The sequence below is a fragment of the Microcaecilia unicolor genome, chromosome 10 (genome assembly GCF_901765095.1).
Source record: "Microcaecilia unicolor chromosome 10, aMicUni1.1, whole genome shotgun sequence".
NCBI classification, from domain to species: Eukaryota; Metazoa; Chordata; class Amphibia; order Gymnophiona; family Siphonopidae; genus Microcaecilia; species Microcaecilia unicolor.
In genome coordinates this window covers 64,952,922-64,967,606 of record NC_044040.1, presented here as the reverse complement: position 1 = coordinate 64,967,606, position 14,685 = coordinate 64,952,922, and the positions used below count along the sequence as shown (strand labels likewise).

The 14,685-nt window shown below is 45.6% G+C and overlaps 1 protein-coding gene across 1 annotated transcript in view; it reads right to left on the bottom strand.

Moving 5' to 3' along the window:
- CNTN1 (contactin 1) overlaps nucleotides 1–14,685 on the bottom strand; it is a 317,283-nt gene that overhangs the window by 164,235 nt on the left and 138,363 nt on the right. The window lies entirely within an intron of this gene.

Sequence of the window (14,685 nt, the reverse complement as noted above, 5' to 3'; positions counted from 1 at the left end):
TGGTGGGACCAGTTCTATAACATAGATGTATACTATCCTCTGTGGTTACAAGTAAAGCAGTTTACATGTTATTCTTTAATAATGTGCATAAATTACAGGAGTACTCCCAATCTGCCCATGACCCTCCAATGGCCACACCCCTTTTTAGAGTCATGCATAAAATTTATGCATGAATCTGGGTGCGTAAATATGCACACATAACTTTTAATTGATTCCAATTAGCATCAATTGATTGTTAGAGCTCAATTATTGGGATTAATTGGCTTGTTATTCAACTAATTTGTACGCACAAATTGGGCACATGCCCACATTTGCGGATGCAATTTTAAACGCCATTTATAGAATTTTGGGGATTATATTTCTAAAATAGATGTTTATGCGGCATACACCCAGCACACAAGTACATAATTATTGCCATAGTGGGACAGACCGGAGGTCCATCAAGCCCAGCATCCTGTTTCCAACAGTAGCCCAGCATCCTGTTTCCAACAATAGCCAATCCAGGTCACAAGTACCTGGCACGATCCCAAAAAAATACAATACATTTTGCTGCTTATCCTAGAAATAAGCAGTGGATTTTCCCCAAGTCCACTTTAATAATGGTCTATGGACTTTTCCTTTAGGAAGCCATCCAACCCTTTTTTAAACCCCACTGAGCTAACTGCTTTTACTACATTCTTTGGCAATGAACCAGAGTTTAATTACATGTTGAGTGAAGAAAAATGTTTACAATTAGTTTTAAAATTTACTACTTTGTAGCTTCATTGAATGCCCCCTAGTCCTAGTATTTTTGGAAAGAGTAAACAAATGATTCACGTCTACCTGTTCCACTCCACTCATTAGTTTATAGACCTCTATCATATCTCCCTCAGCCGTCTCTTCTCCAAGCTGAAGAGCTCTAACTGCTTTAGCCTTTCCTCATAGGGAAGTCATCCTATCCTCTTTATTATTTTCGTCACCCTTCTCTGTACCATTTCGAATTTCACTATATCTTTTTTGAGATGCGGTGACTAGAATTGAACACAATATTCAAGGTGCGGTTGCACCATGGAGCGAGATTAAGGCATTATAAAATGCTCATTTCTGTTTTCCATTCCTTTCCTAATAATAGCTAACATTCTATTTGCTTTCTTAGCCACCGCCACACACTGAGCATAGGGTTTCAACTATGCATCATCAACTATGACGCCTAGATCCCTTTCCTGGTCGGTAAATCCTAATGTGGAAACTTGCATTACGTAGCTGTAGTTCAGGTTCCTCTTTCCCACATGCATCACTTTGCACTTGCTCACATTAAACGTCATCTGCCATTTAGACCCTGTAAGGTCCTCTTGTAATTCTTCACAATCCTCTTGCGATTTAACAACTTTGAATAACTTTGTGTCATCAGCAAATTTAATTACCTCACTAGATACTCCCATCTCTCATTGAGAATACTGACCATTTAACCTTACTCTCTGTTTTCTATCTTTTAACCAGTTTTTAATCCACAATATAGTACCTCCTATTCCATGACTCTTCAGTTTCCTCTGGAGTCTTTCATGAGGTACTTTGTCAAATGTCTTTTGAAAATCCAGATACACAATATCGACATACACAATCCAGACACACAATATCAACAATAAGCATATATCTCTTCTGCATTTTAGAACAGTATCTATGTTGGCAGATTCTGTTCTAAAAATCCTGGTGAAACTTGAGATGCAATGACATGCCCATCTGAATTCCCATTTCTTTGATCTGTCTAAAACAGGGCTACACATGAAAAGTAGTAATTTTTCCTAGACAAAATGAAGAATTTCACAATCTCTGGAATCTTTGTTGTGAAGTAAATTGTCTCTCAGCATCCACCCCATTTTGTGCTATTCTCAGCCTAGGGTCTTCTTTGCAGCTAACAGCTGTAGTTGATTCTATTCTACTTTGATAATATCCTTCACTGAGGAGAGGAGGAAAAGCATGAACTTCAAACAATGAATAAGTTAGTGTAACATTTGAACGGGAAGCAGGAAACAACAGATTTCTGAAGGAGAGAGATGCTTAAATGCTTGTGACTGTTTTAGTCATGGAATATTCTCAAGTACACTTCAAATGTAAGAAACTGAAAGCTATATACATTTTCCTCCTCAAGGGGCAGAATCAATTTCTAAAATAGAGCTTTCGTTGATCTAACTCACACCTTGCTGTTTTGTGTGTCTGCACTGTTTTAAACTTTCCTGCACACTGCACACAATCACTTGCTTCTAAAGGGTTAGTTTCTAAGGGCTCCTTTTACTAAGCAGCGGTAAACCCAACGCAGGCTTACCACTCGCTATACAGGAAGTATTGCCAGGCTACCGCAGCAGCCCAGTGGTACTTCCCACCCCTAGCGCACCGTCATTTCCGGCGCTACAAAAATTTTTTTATTTTTGTAGCACCAGAGCATATTCGGTGGTAATTGGGCAGTGTTGCACACTGCCCGGTTACCGCCGGGTTAATGCAGGAGCCCTTATCGCCACTTTAATGGGCTACGGTAAAAGGGGGGCCTCGGCACACCTGTAAAATGCGCTGATGCCAGAATCGGCCCCCTTTTGCTGCAGTTTGGTAAACAGGGCCCTAAGTTTATTAATCTCTTGGTATACTGCCCATCAGAAAACCATTTGGGTAGTTTCTAGTTAAAAAGGAGAAAGGAAAATTATAATAATCTAACATGTGCAAAAACTTTCTGCTGTGTGTTTGGGGTCCCAACTGTACCCTGCAGCCAAGAACCATGAGTAATAGATATTAATTGGGTCCAAATTATTTCTTGAAGAAGCATGTTTTTAGATTTATCTTAAATCTTTGATATGATGGTTCCATACGTAAATTAGAAAGAAGGTTGTTCCACAATGAAAGCTCAACAGCACTAAAAATAGAGGAGCATCACGGAATCATAGAAGATTTGGTGAAAAGACAGCACTACTAAATGAAGTTGCCAAGATGAAAGTGCATGCAGGTATGTAAGTTATTAATACTTGGGATAAAATGGGGAAGATCCCAAATTATGTAATTTTTGAACTAAAGTTAACATTTTATAGGGAATTCAAGCTGATATGGACACACTCTAACACACTCTAACTGGTTAGTACAGGAATACTGCGTGAGCCTGTAGGGGTATTTCCCTGTGATCTAGCCTAAGCTGGTCTTGGCCTATACAAGCCTATGACATCTTGGTATAATAAGATGACTGCTGCAACATCTCTGTGTCAGCAAGATCCAGCTTCAGCTTGTGGAAAATCACTGACAGGCTTGCTAAAGCCAAGGACAGTCTGTGTTCTAAACACCCCCTTCTATCACCCTGAGAGCGGAGTAGGGAGGCAGACATGGCTCCAGAAGTTACCATTCTCCAAGGTCACAAAACAAAGAACTCTTCTTGCCCATGTACTGAACTAGACAAGATCATGATTGGTTCCTACCGTCACCTGACTGAGAGGTACGGGAAAAGCGGGAACAGAAGTAAGTTAGTGAGTCAGAGACCCTTGGAAGAGGGGCAACTGGTAAGAGGACCTGAGAAATCCAGCAAGGCTCGGGGGAGCCAGAGACTTTGTATGATACCAACCTCGTGACCTGCATTCTGGTGCAAATACCTGTGGCAGAGATATTGGCTCTGATAACCAAAGGAGTGACGGGAACCTACGTGGGCTGATAAAGACCTGCACTACATAAGACACAGACAGCTAAAATAGCGTCTGGGGAGATTCTGCTCCGGTCTTATCTGAAGCCGTCATCAGGACAGCGTGGTAAGATCACAGTGATATATTTCCTGGTCTGGGGTTAGGCAGTGGTTTTATCTAAGTACGACTGGTTTATGTCAGCTCTTGGTCAGGGACAGCAGCTAATGTGTATTTTGCATAAGATGTGATAAGTTTCATAAGGATTATTAGGTTATCATTTGTACTGTTCTAATCATTACCGTACTTAGTCTCAGGATAATCAGAGTGTAGTTTAGACAATATATTTTCGGTAGTGCTCATATCAGTAAGGGATATTTTTAATGCATAAGCTAGCGCAGAGTATTTCTATTTTCTTATCCATAATAAAGCTAATATATATATCTATCAGCTGTGTCTTTCTTTTTCACTCTACACACCAAAACACCTGGAGAGGTGCCAGAAGCAAGATTCCTGTATCTCACCCTAGACAGAGCTAGTGAGTCTGTTAGGCAGACTTATGCATCAGGGAATCTTGGTATAAGTAATCTGTGGGTACCTGTTGCCCTAGGTATTATTTATCTCACCCTACAAGCCCTTACTGCCTGCAAAATGGACGATTAAAATGAATAACGGCACTAGCTTTGGCAAATGAAGTTGCTTAGGATTGTCCTCTTATTTAAAATAATTTTGCTTTAAAAATTTTTTAAATGATATATGTGTTGCAGAAACTAATAAATGATTGCATGCTCTTTAGGATGACTACAGTTAAAATATGGCTTTCTAGGTGTTAAAATATAAATGAACATTGCAAAACTAAATGCATCCATATAGTATTCAACCAAGGCTGTGATGAGAATGACGTACTGTCACTTTTTGCCTAGCCAAGGATCAGAGGAATTCAACAGCATAATGAATAATGGGGTAACATGATCCCATCATTTGCGTCTGTATTTAATTTAGTAGCTATATTTTGAATATCAGTGCAAGTTGCATTCTTTTCATGACTATCAACTGAAAACCAGAAATTGTGAATTACAGTAATCCAAGTGCCCTAACTCCAGTGTATGGATCAGTTTCCATAGGGTCATTTGATTAAAGAAACATCTCACTAAGCAAAGGAAAAATTATGTCTTCCCTGATAATTTTCTTTCCTTTAGTGACAGCAGACAAATCCAGAGATTTGTGGATTATGACCATCTACCAGCAGGAGATAAAGAGTACCAAACTGAACTCTGCCACATAAGATGATATGCTCTTTGGTCAGTCAGTATTTCTCATAACAAAGCAGTAGAAATAAGAAAGCAAACATTTCTCCTTCCTCACAGAAATGAGGTATATACCGGTTAACTAGCAGGACTATGCACAGGCAACCAAAGCAAGAAACCTAAGCAGAAAAACAGACTGAACTGAGTGTCAACCTCGTGAAACGGTGGATTTCTGGATTCATCTGCTGTGACTAAAGGAAAGAAAATTATCAGGTAAGACATAATGCTTACCTTCTGTCATCAGCAGAGGACAAATCCAGAGACTTGTGGGATGTAGCAAAGCAGTCCATAAGTACGGTGGAAACCAGACACAGCCGCAGAAAGAATTGACACCTCAAAGGATGCCTTAGTCCTAGCTGAAATCATCAATTGGACAAGGACTGGAAAACATGTGTTGCAAGGACCCTGTAGGGAACCTTCATAGAAGAGAATGAAGAGGAGACGTGCCCAGACGACATAACCCAAGTGATAGGCACCCAACTCCAGTGAGCTATGGCTGACTATGAGGTTGCATTGTCCCAACTGGGGCCCACCAGTAACAGGAAGGGAGACTGCACCCAGACATGCATTGGTGGTCTGAGGCTACCAGAAAAGCCCACAGTGACCATGATACAAAGCAGCAGATGGAAATTTCCAGGATGATTTTCCTCCCAAAGAATGGGGGAAACAATGGCTGATTAATGGAAATGGAAGTGTGGATACCACCACAAACAATAATGGTTACACCGTGCAGAGAATCACCCTTGACTCCAAGACATGAATAAAGGGTCCGCACAAAACACTGTCAGGATTTCAAATTAATGATAGAACCAAGCAAAAAATGCTGAGCTGGAGTCACGCTGACCATGCAGAGATGAAGCCAGTTCGAGCATGATAGCACACAGGAGAAAACCAACATAAGATGGGGATGATCCTGTTGCATGATAGGGTTGAGACCCAAGATAAAGTGAGACTGTGCCCCAGAACCCTATAGACATTGGATGAGCTGAAATACGATGCCAGCTAGCAATATTCTGCACAGAATGGTTTAACTGTGCACTACAGAACAACATTAAAGGTGTGCTTCCCAGCTAGAACAGATTCCCAGCAAATTGGGGAAAGTCACAGATGACAAAGATAAGACCAGTCCAAGAGTCAGATATGAAACAGAATTGAAGCTGTTGTGCATGGTTAGAAACAGATGCACTCCACCTCCATCAATGGTGCATTACTCCTTATTCAGAAATGAAGCTACGCCAGTGGCGTAGGAAGGGGGGGGGGGGGCGGTGAGGCGGTCCGCCCCGGGTGCACGCCACTGGGGGGGTGTCGGCTCACTAGTTCCCTGCTCTTTCTGCCCCGGAACAGGTTACTTCCTGGGCAGAGAAAGCAGGGAAGCAGCAGAGCCGATGCAGCTCCCAGTGACGTGCACTGGGGGCGGATCGGCCCTCCTGCCTGCCCCCCACTGCAAGGTAAGGGTGCGTTTCGGGGGGGAGGGGGGGTGCGCCGTGCCCATGCTGCACCCGGGGGGGGGGGGGTGCACAGCGGCGACCTGCCCCGGGTGTCAAGCACCCTCGCTATGGCACTGAGCTACACTCAGATCCTGAGACAGAGCTGCATCCCAGAGATAGACAAGGAGCAGTGCTCCATAATTAGAGATGAAACTGAACTATGCATCCAGAGATGCAGCTTTGGACAACTCCAAGGATGAAGCAGAACCAGAGGAATAAGGTATTTCACTTCCTGCAATGAAACCTCGCCTCGCACGCAGAGGTGGAGTTGGGCATACATGCAGAGGAGCCATGCCCCAAAACCTAGGAGGAAGCGATGTCCCATAGACAGAGACAGAGCCAACTGTACTGGAGTGATAAAGAAGGAGAGGTGAAGCCATGCTAATCTGAAAACAATTAACGATATAACTCACTTTCGCAAATCTCTGAAAACTTACCTCTTCAACAAGGCCTATCACCAGAATCCATAGCTTAATTATAACACTTCACCACTCTTCTATTATTCTGAACATCTTCCTTCTATACTGTTTGCCTAGCTCTTTCTTATCATCCTCTTTGTAACACCAATTGTATCTTTACCCTGGAATGGTGATGCCATAACAGACCTTTGTAAGCCACATTGAGCCTGCAAATAGGTGGGAAAATGTGGGGTACAAGTGCAATAAATAAATAAAAATAAATAAATGCTCCACACCCTGAGATAGTGCTACGATCCATATTCATAGATGGAGCCTTGCTGATTATCCCAGATGGAGTTATGCTCACCATTCAGAACTGCAGCTATGCCCTCCATTCAGAGATGGAGCTGTGCTCCACAGTCCGAGATGGAGCTATGCCCTACAGTTCAAGATGGAGTTGTGCTCTACAGTTCGAGATGGAGCTGTGTTCTACAGACTGAGAGACAACTGTGCTCTACAGTCCCAGGCAGAATTGTGCTCCATATTCATAGACGGTGCTGCACTCTACATTCAGACACTGAGACATACTTTATGTTCAGAGCTGTCACTGTGAGGCAAAAGCTGACAATGGCCACAGGAACAGCCAGAGGCCACCACAGCTGGAGCTGCTAACAGTGAAGGAGTGCCTACAGAAATAAAAACACACAATCATGCCGCTTGCCCAGCAGAGAGAGGGCATTCAAGGCAACAAGTACATGTCAGTATATAGTAGGCAGAGGCCAGACAGCCCGTGTAACCCCCAACAGGAGGGTCCTGGAACAACAGCCATGAAGAGGCCGGTAAATGCACCACAAACTGTCTTCTGCAGATCAGCAGCAAAGAAACAGATGACTGCAATCCGCCAAGCACCCACGGGGCATCCCACCTGGCACCTACTCCAAGCCACAAGGCTACATTGGCCCAAAGACCAATAGTGCAAGCACTAAATAATCTGAAGGGCAATTACCCATGCTGGAATGGCCCCAAGGTGGCTAAAGGCATAGAGAGCTGCAAGGTGCAAATACCGCTATATGCTGAAGTTGATGTCTATGAATGCAGTCAGGAGCTGAAGGCTGGCAATGCTGCAAGGGAACAAAAATATAGTAAGACAACTGAGCTCCCAATGCCACGTGAGATTGCTGCCTTAGGGAGACCATGCTGGGATAACTCACATGTCCCAAGGATGGTTGTTGCAGCAACGCACCACTAGATGCTCATGCAGACATGGGCCACCAGCTGCCCCTGCATCAGAGAGGAGAAAAATGGCCATGGAAGGAGAAAATAACAGTCCAAGTGGCATAGAGCTGCAGCTACCAAAACAAGAAACCCTGCAATCCAGTACCTGGAGTAAACACAGCAGAGGGCAGCAAATGCCCCTCAAGCGTGGGCACAAGCCAAAAGCTGCTAATACAGCCAGCAGCCAGGGAAGAGCAGGCCAGGAAACCATGAGGAGATGTTGCCCCTTAGCTTTAGACAAAAAGGAAATACATTCCCTCCAGGAAAAGAGGACAGGCCAAGCCAGCATAGCCAAGGCCTCAGAAAAAGAAGTGAGCTGCAGACTGAAAATGCAGCTGGGAGAAGTAACCTGGAGAAGGCTACCAAAGAGAAGGCTGCAAGGGCAGGTGAGAAGCAGAGAGTGACCTGGGAGCAGCAAGGTCCAAGATTATTCTGTGAGGGAATTCACCATGTGAGCAGCTGAGACTTGAAACCACAAAGGCAGACAAAAAGCTCTGCCAATCAAGGGAGCCAGCACTGTCTGCAGCATAATGGCCTGAAAGCTGCAAAGAAAGAAAAGGAGAAAGAACAATCCATTATTACAGCCTGTGACAAAAATGGCTGCCGTCGACTGAAAAGAGGTACTGTAAAAAAGCGTACCAAAATCGCTCTCGCGCTAGCCCAATGGTACAGTCCCAAAAACACAGGCAAACCCCCACACAAGCTGCTCAAAAAGAAATAACATACCTCCACAGATACACTAACCCAAATAGCACAAATCTGACAAAAGGAAAGAATGAAAGTTCATACTCACAATTTTGCTGTCTCTACTACAGGCTTTCTGACTCCAATCAGGTGGCTGAATCCAGACAGCTGCAGGAGTGCAAACATCCCCTCTCCTACAGAATGCCACATAAGCAGAAAACTGCTCTCCTCCAGCATTTGTTTTTCAAAGTTCTGTGAGGAGAAGGCGAAAGGAATGGAAGGAGAAGGGGAGGAGAGGGGGAGGGACCTGACACCACCAGGTATTCCCCAAGCCAGGCACTCTACCGGCCTAGACACTCCCCAGCTCAACTGAACCAGGGTGCCCAGAACAGGAGCCACAGAAGCAGGAGAAACCAGGAGCTTATGAGAGACCGTCCACCACCTGCCGGAGATAGAGAATACTAACTGACCAAGAAGCATACCGTCCTATGTGACAGAGTTAATTTTGATACTCTGTATGCCCACCTGCTGGTAGATGATCATAACCCACAAGTCTCTGGATTCATCTGCTGCTGGTGACAAGGAATTTTGGTTTGAAGAAATGGTGGAGATACAGAGTATCAAAATTAACTCTGTTTACTAAGGTGTGCTAGCATTTTTAGCACGCCCTAAAAATTAGCATATGCTAATGCTAAAGACACCCATATATTCCTACGAATGTCTCTAGCATTAGTGCATGCTAATTTTTAGGATGTGCTAAAAATGCTAGCGCACCTTAGTAAACAGGGCACATAGTCTGTAGAACTAATATTTTGGTAATGCAAATCTTTCGTTTTTGCTGTGTGTTAGAATAAACTTCCTTTTGAGCTTCGCTCATTAAATAATTATTTTTTGTTCTGGAAAGTCCTAAAAATGTATTTGTTTGCCAAGCCCTGAGGGTTTTAGTATTACTATATTAGCTTTTTTTTCATTTTTATTTGTAATTCCTGATAGTTATTATCAGTTTCTTATTTTTTTCTATAATTTGTAACTTGCCTTGAATCTAACTTAAGAGAATTGGTGAGAAATCAATCCCTGTTAACATAACATAATATAACAAAATAAGTTAGAATAATCCAATCATGTAGTTATGTAGAATGACGATTCCTTCTGAGAAGCATTTCTCAGATGGAATCAACAGTGAATAAGTCTATAGATAATATTTTTCTGCCTGTAGCTGTTCATTTTCCATCTAGCATAATCTTAATGGCCAAGGCTGGAGCCACCTCTCAAGATAAGGATGTCACTATGAAAGATATTTAGACTGTAGTGGTAAAAACTAAGGCTGCCCTACAAGGCACCATGTCACAGTTATGTAAATTCTCTGATAATATTTTGTGAACATGACGGGAAATTGGGAGATGTAGACTCATATTTACTTAAATAAGAAACCCAATCTACTACATTGCAATCAGTTGTTACTTCAGATGTACAAGATACTTTATACATTTATAATCTGTTAAAAACTTTAGAAAATTCCTTGAGAATTAAAAAATTTGAAATTGTTTAATTTTCCTATTAGCCACTATCTAGCCTCCTTGAAATTATTTCAGATATATTTGAGAGAAGTATTATTAAATACTCAAGTGGATACCTTGCTTGTGACCAATATTTGTTGTTTGCCAAAATGAGCAAGATTGGTTCAGCAAGAGGAGAGTGCTTTAAACTGTTGAGCTTATTTTAGAAAGGGATCGCCGGCGATCTTCCGACACAAATTGGGAGATCGCCGGCGATTTCCTGATCCCGGCCAAATCGGTATTATCGAAAGCCGATTTTGGCCGGCCCCAACTGCTTTTACGTTGCAGCGCCGGCCAACCTTCAAGGGGGCGTGTTGGTAGGGTAGCGAAGATGGGAAGGCGGCGGGGTTACGAGATGGCCGGCTTCGCCTCCTAATGAAAAAAAAAATGGCTGGCTCAAACGAGCATTTCGCTGGGCGGACTTGGTCCATTTATTTTTAGGACCAAGTCTGAAAAAAGTGCCCGAACTCACCAGATGATCACCGGAGGGAAGCAGGGATCACCTCCCCTTACTCCCCCAGTGGTCACTAACCGCCTCCCACCCAAAAAACAAATTTGCCAGCCTGTATGCCAGCCTGAAATGTCATACCCAGCTCCTTGACAGCAGTATGCAGGTCCCTGGAACAGTTTTTAGTGGGTGCACTGCACTTGAGGCAGGTGGACCCAGGCCCATCCCCCCCTACCTGTTACACTTGTGGTGGTTAATGTTGAGCCCTCCAAAAAAAACCCAAACCCACAGTACCCACATGTAGGCGCCCCCCTTCACCCCTTAGGGCTATGGTAATGGTGTAGAGGTGTGCGGAGTGGGTTTTGGGGAGGATTTGGGGGGGCTCAGCACCCAAGGTAAGGGTGCTATGCACCTGGAAGCTTTTTTTTTTTTAAGTGCCCCCTAGGGTGCCCAGTTGGTGTACTGGCATGTCAGGGGGACCAGTGCACTACAAATGCTAGCTCCTCCCACGCCCAAATGCCTTGGATTTCGCCAGGTTTGAGATGGCCGGGCCCGGTTTCCATTATGGCTGAAAAACGGAGCCGACCATCTCATTTAAACCTGGCAATCTGCCGGCGCTCATGCTCTCAATCTGGCGAGCGATTTGGCCAGCGCCAAGCGTATTTCGAAAATATGCTTGGCTCGGCCCCCTCACGGAGCCAGCCTCGAAGATGGCCGGCCAGCGATTTCGCCAGCACCGTTTGATTATGCCCCTCTATATAGCCTATCCTGATAGTGTGGAATTCTGAGTTTTAGAATCATCATAGGATAACACATAGTAGATGACGGCAGAAAAAGACCTGCACAGTCCATCCAGTCTGCCCAACAAGATAACTCATATGTGCTACTTTTTGTGTATACCTTACCTTGATTTGTACCTGTCCTTTTCAGGGCACAGACCGTGTAAGTCTGCCCAGCACTAGCCCCACCTCCCAACCACCAGCCCCTTGATTTGTATCTGTCTTTTTCAGGGCACAGACTGTATAAGTTTGCCCAGCACTAACCCCGCCTCCCAACCACCAGCCCCACCTCTGCCATCCAATCTCCACTAAGCTCCTGAGGATCCCTTCCTTCCGAACAGGATTCCTTTATGTTTATCCCATGCATGTTTGAATTCCGTTACCGTTTTCATCTCCACCACCTCCCGCGGGAGGGCATTCCAGCTCAGTTGTTGGCTAGTCCTTGACAGAGGAGGAAGTGCTGCCGAAGGCTCTGCCAGTACCAGGAGGGAGGGGAGCGGGGCCTAGCTCCTTCCCCAGCAATGAGGAGGGTCCCTGGGGAGAAGTCCTCAGGAAGGTCCCAGGCCATGGGGCCTACTGGGGCCAGGGACCAGAAGGCCCGGAGGAGTAGCTCTCTTTCTGGATTAGCCCCAGAGAGGAGGGAGAGGAGTCCTGTGGACCGTAGAGTGCAGAAGTCCAGGGGTGGAAGCCGGATCGTTACCCCCTCCACGACTCAGCTGCTCATGGAAGGTGAGCGTGAAGAATGTGGAGAGGGGAGGAAGTTGGTAAAGACCCCTGAAGAACTCTCTAAGGGGATGGTTGGAGAGGAGAGAATGGAGGTGAGCCAGGAGCCTCTGCCTGTTCCTGATCAGGTAGAGAGCGAGGATGGCTGGTCAGAGGAGGAGGAAGAAGAGGAGGTCCAGTTAGAAAGCTGTGATCCAGAAGACACGGCTAAAGGCGTGGTAGAGAGGGTCAGAAAAATCAAGGCCCTGGAAAAGGAGTGTGCAGAGCTGGGGAAGAAGCAAAAAATGGCTAAGGCTTTGAGCAAGTTAGCCCCAGCTGAACACAGGAAGGCTTACAAGAAGGAGGAAGTCCGACTGGTAAAACAGCTCCAGCAGAAAGAGAAGCTGTTGGGCTCCTTAAAAAAGGGCAGTGATAATCCCTTGAGGGAGCTTTATTTGAATCAGGAAAGAATGGCCTCTGCTTCTGAACATTTGTGTCCAGAGAGAGAAGTGTGCCAGAAAGAGGCTACAGTGTCTATGAAAGCAGGAGAAAAGGCAGAGTCTGGCTCTGCTTGTATGTTTAAACGTCAGCCTGTAACAGAGGACTTGTCAGGGTCTGATAATCAAGCTACTTTAACTTTTATGAAGGCTTTGGCAAGCCAGCCAGATGTACTCACTGTGGAAAAAGGCTCCAGACAGGAGGTGGTTGGACTTGGTTCTGATGTCTTTTCAGAACCTGTGATACCACCTAAGGGACAAGAATCTGAAACAAGACAGATTCCTAAACTGGTGCACATTGTAGAAACTGAGAAAGGAGACTTGGGAGGCAGTCTGCTTTCCAAACAGGTGTTAGTAGAAACATCCAGTAAGGAGGAAAGCAGTTTACATGTTAAAGGAGTGGATACAGCTTGTGCAGAGATGGCAGGAGGACTGCAGTACTCTGGAAGGCTGGCTCAGGTGCAGCCAGTTGACTCTCTGATTGCAGCAACCGATTTTTCTCAGTCAGGTGTTCAGCTTGCTGTGCAGCCAGGTTCTGAGAAGCTACGCCCCAGAGGGTTGGATGGACAGGAGTTCCCATCCAATCAGGAGGAAGAAGGGGGAAAGCCTAAGGTGAAACTAACTACCAGTCTCCTGCAAGACCTGCCTGTGTGGAGAGGACAGCATACAGACAGCCAGCAGGGGTCAGAAGATGCTCTGCAGACAGAACTAAACACCAGATCTTCAGCCCAGGCCTGTGGGGTATTGCTGCAGGATAAGGACAGCTCTGTAGAGGGATTGAGTTTGGACTTGGGGGGGAGGGTTGCTATGGATAGAGAATGTTTGAAGGAGGGGGGCATATCTGATGTGATAAATATGTGTATTGATAAGAGGGGGGAGGGGGGTGAAGGGGAATTTTCTGAATTGTTACATTTGTCTGTTGGGGAAAAGGGAGGTGGGGATCAAGGGGGAGGGGGCACGGCACAGCAGGGGGGGGGAGGGTGAGGCATGTGAAGGGATAGCAGGGGGGCAATCGGAGGGGGGGACGGTACGAGATGGGCAGGATGCACTGAGTTCAGGGAAAGGTGGGAGAGGGCGATGGGGGCAGGGGGCTAAGTCCTTTGCTGCTGTAGTAGGTAGTGGGGGGAGAAGAGAGGGGGGAGGGTTTCCATGGGGTGGTAGGGCGGGGGCAGGTTTTGGGGAAGAGGGGAGAGGTCGTGGGCAAGTACCCAGGAGGCGGAATGTGGTACAAGTTAGATGGGTGGGGGAGGGGGGGATGCCTTCCAGGGACACAGTATTGAGGTTGGTTTTGGGGCTAGGGTTTATCCCAGAGGACCTTTATGCATGCATACATCCGGTGAACATCCCGGAGTACGATGTCAGTTTCTTGACACAGAGAGGAATGGAGGTCTTCTGGGAGAGGTATGAAGGGGTAAGGGGGAGAGGGGAGTGGAAAAATTATAAAGTGGTCCCGATCAGCAGACCTGACCTGGTGCAGGTGACTCTGTTGGTGCGGAACGAGTCCATTTCAGGGGCAGACCTGGCTTTCTGGTTACAGAGGTATGCAGAGTTGAGAACTCCATTGACTAAACTCCCGGACCCCAGTAGGGTATGGGCGGGTGGATGGGGGGCTTTGGTTAAATTAAATCAAGTGGGCCAGGTGATACAGCACATTCCCTCAGCGGCGTTCATAGGGAGGGACAGAATTTTGTGCTTCTATAAAGGACAGCCGAGGCAGTGTTTTAAGTGTGGGTCCTTTCGGCACTTTAGCATGTCCTGCCCAGTAATGCAGTGTGCAAAATGTGGGGCCAAGGAGCATTCCACGGAGGATTGTACCTCCATTAGATGCAATCTTTGTGGGGGTCTGGGGCACGCATTTAGAGATTGTCCGCAGGCTTCTCATAATGGGGGAGAGGATGGCACGGGAAGGGATAGTCAAATGCAGGA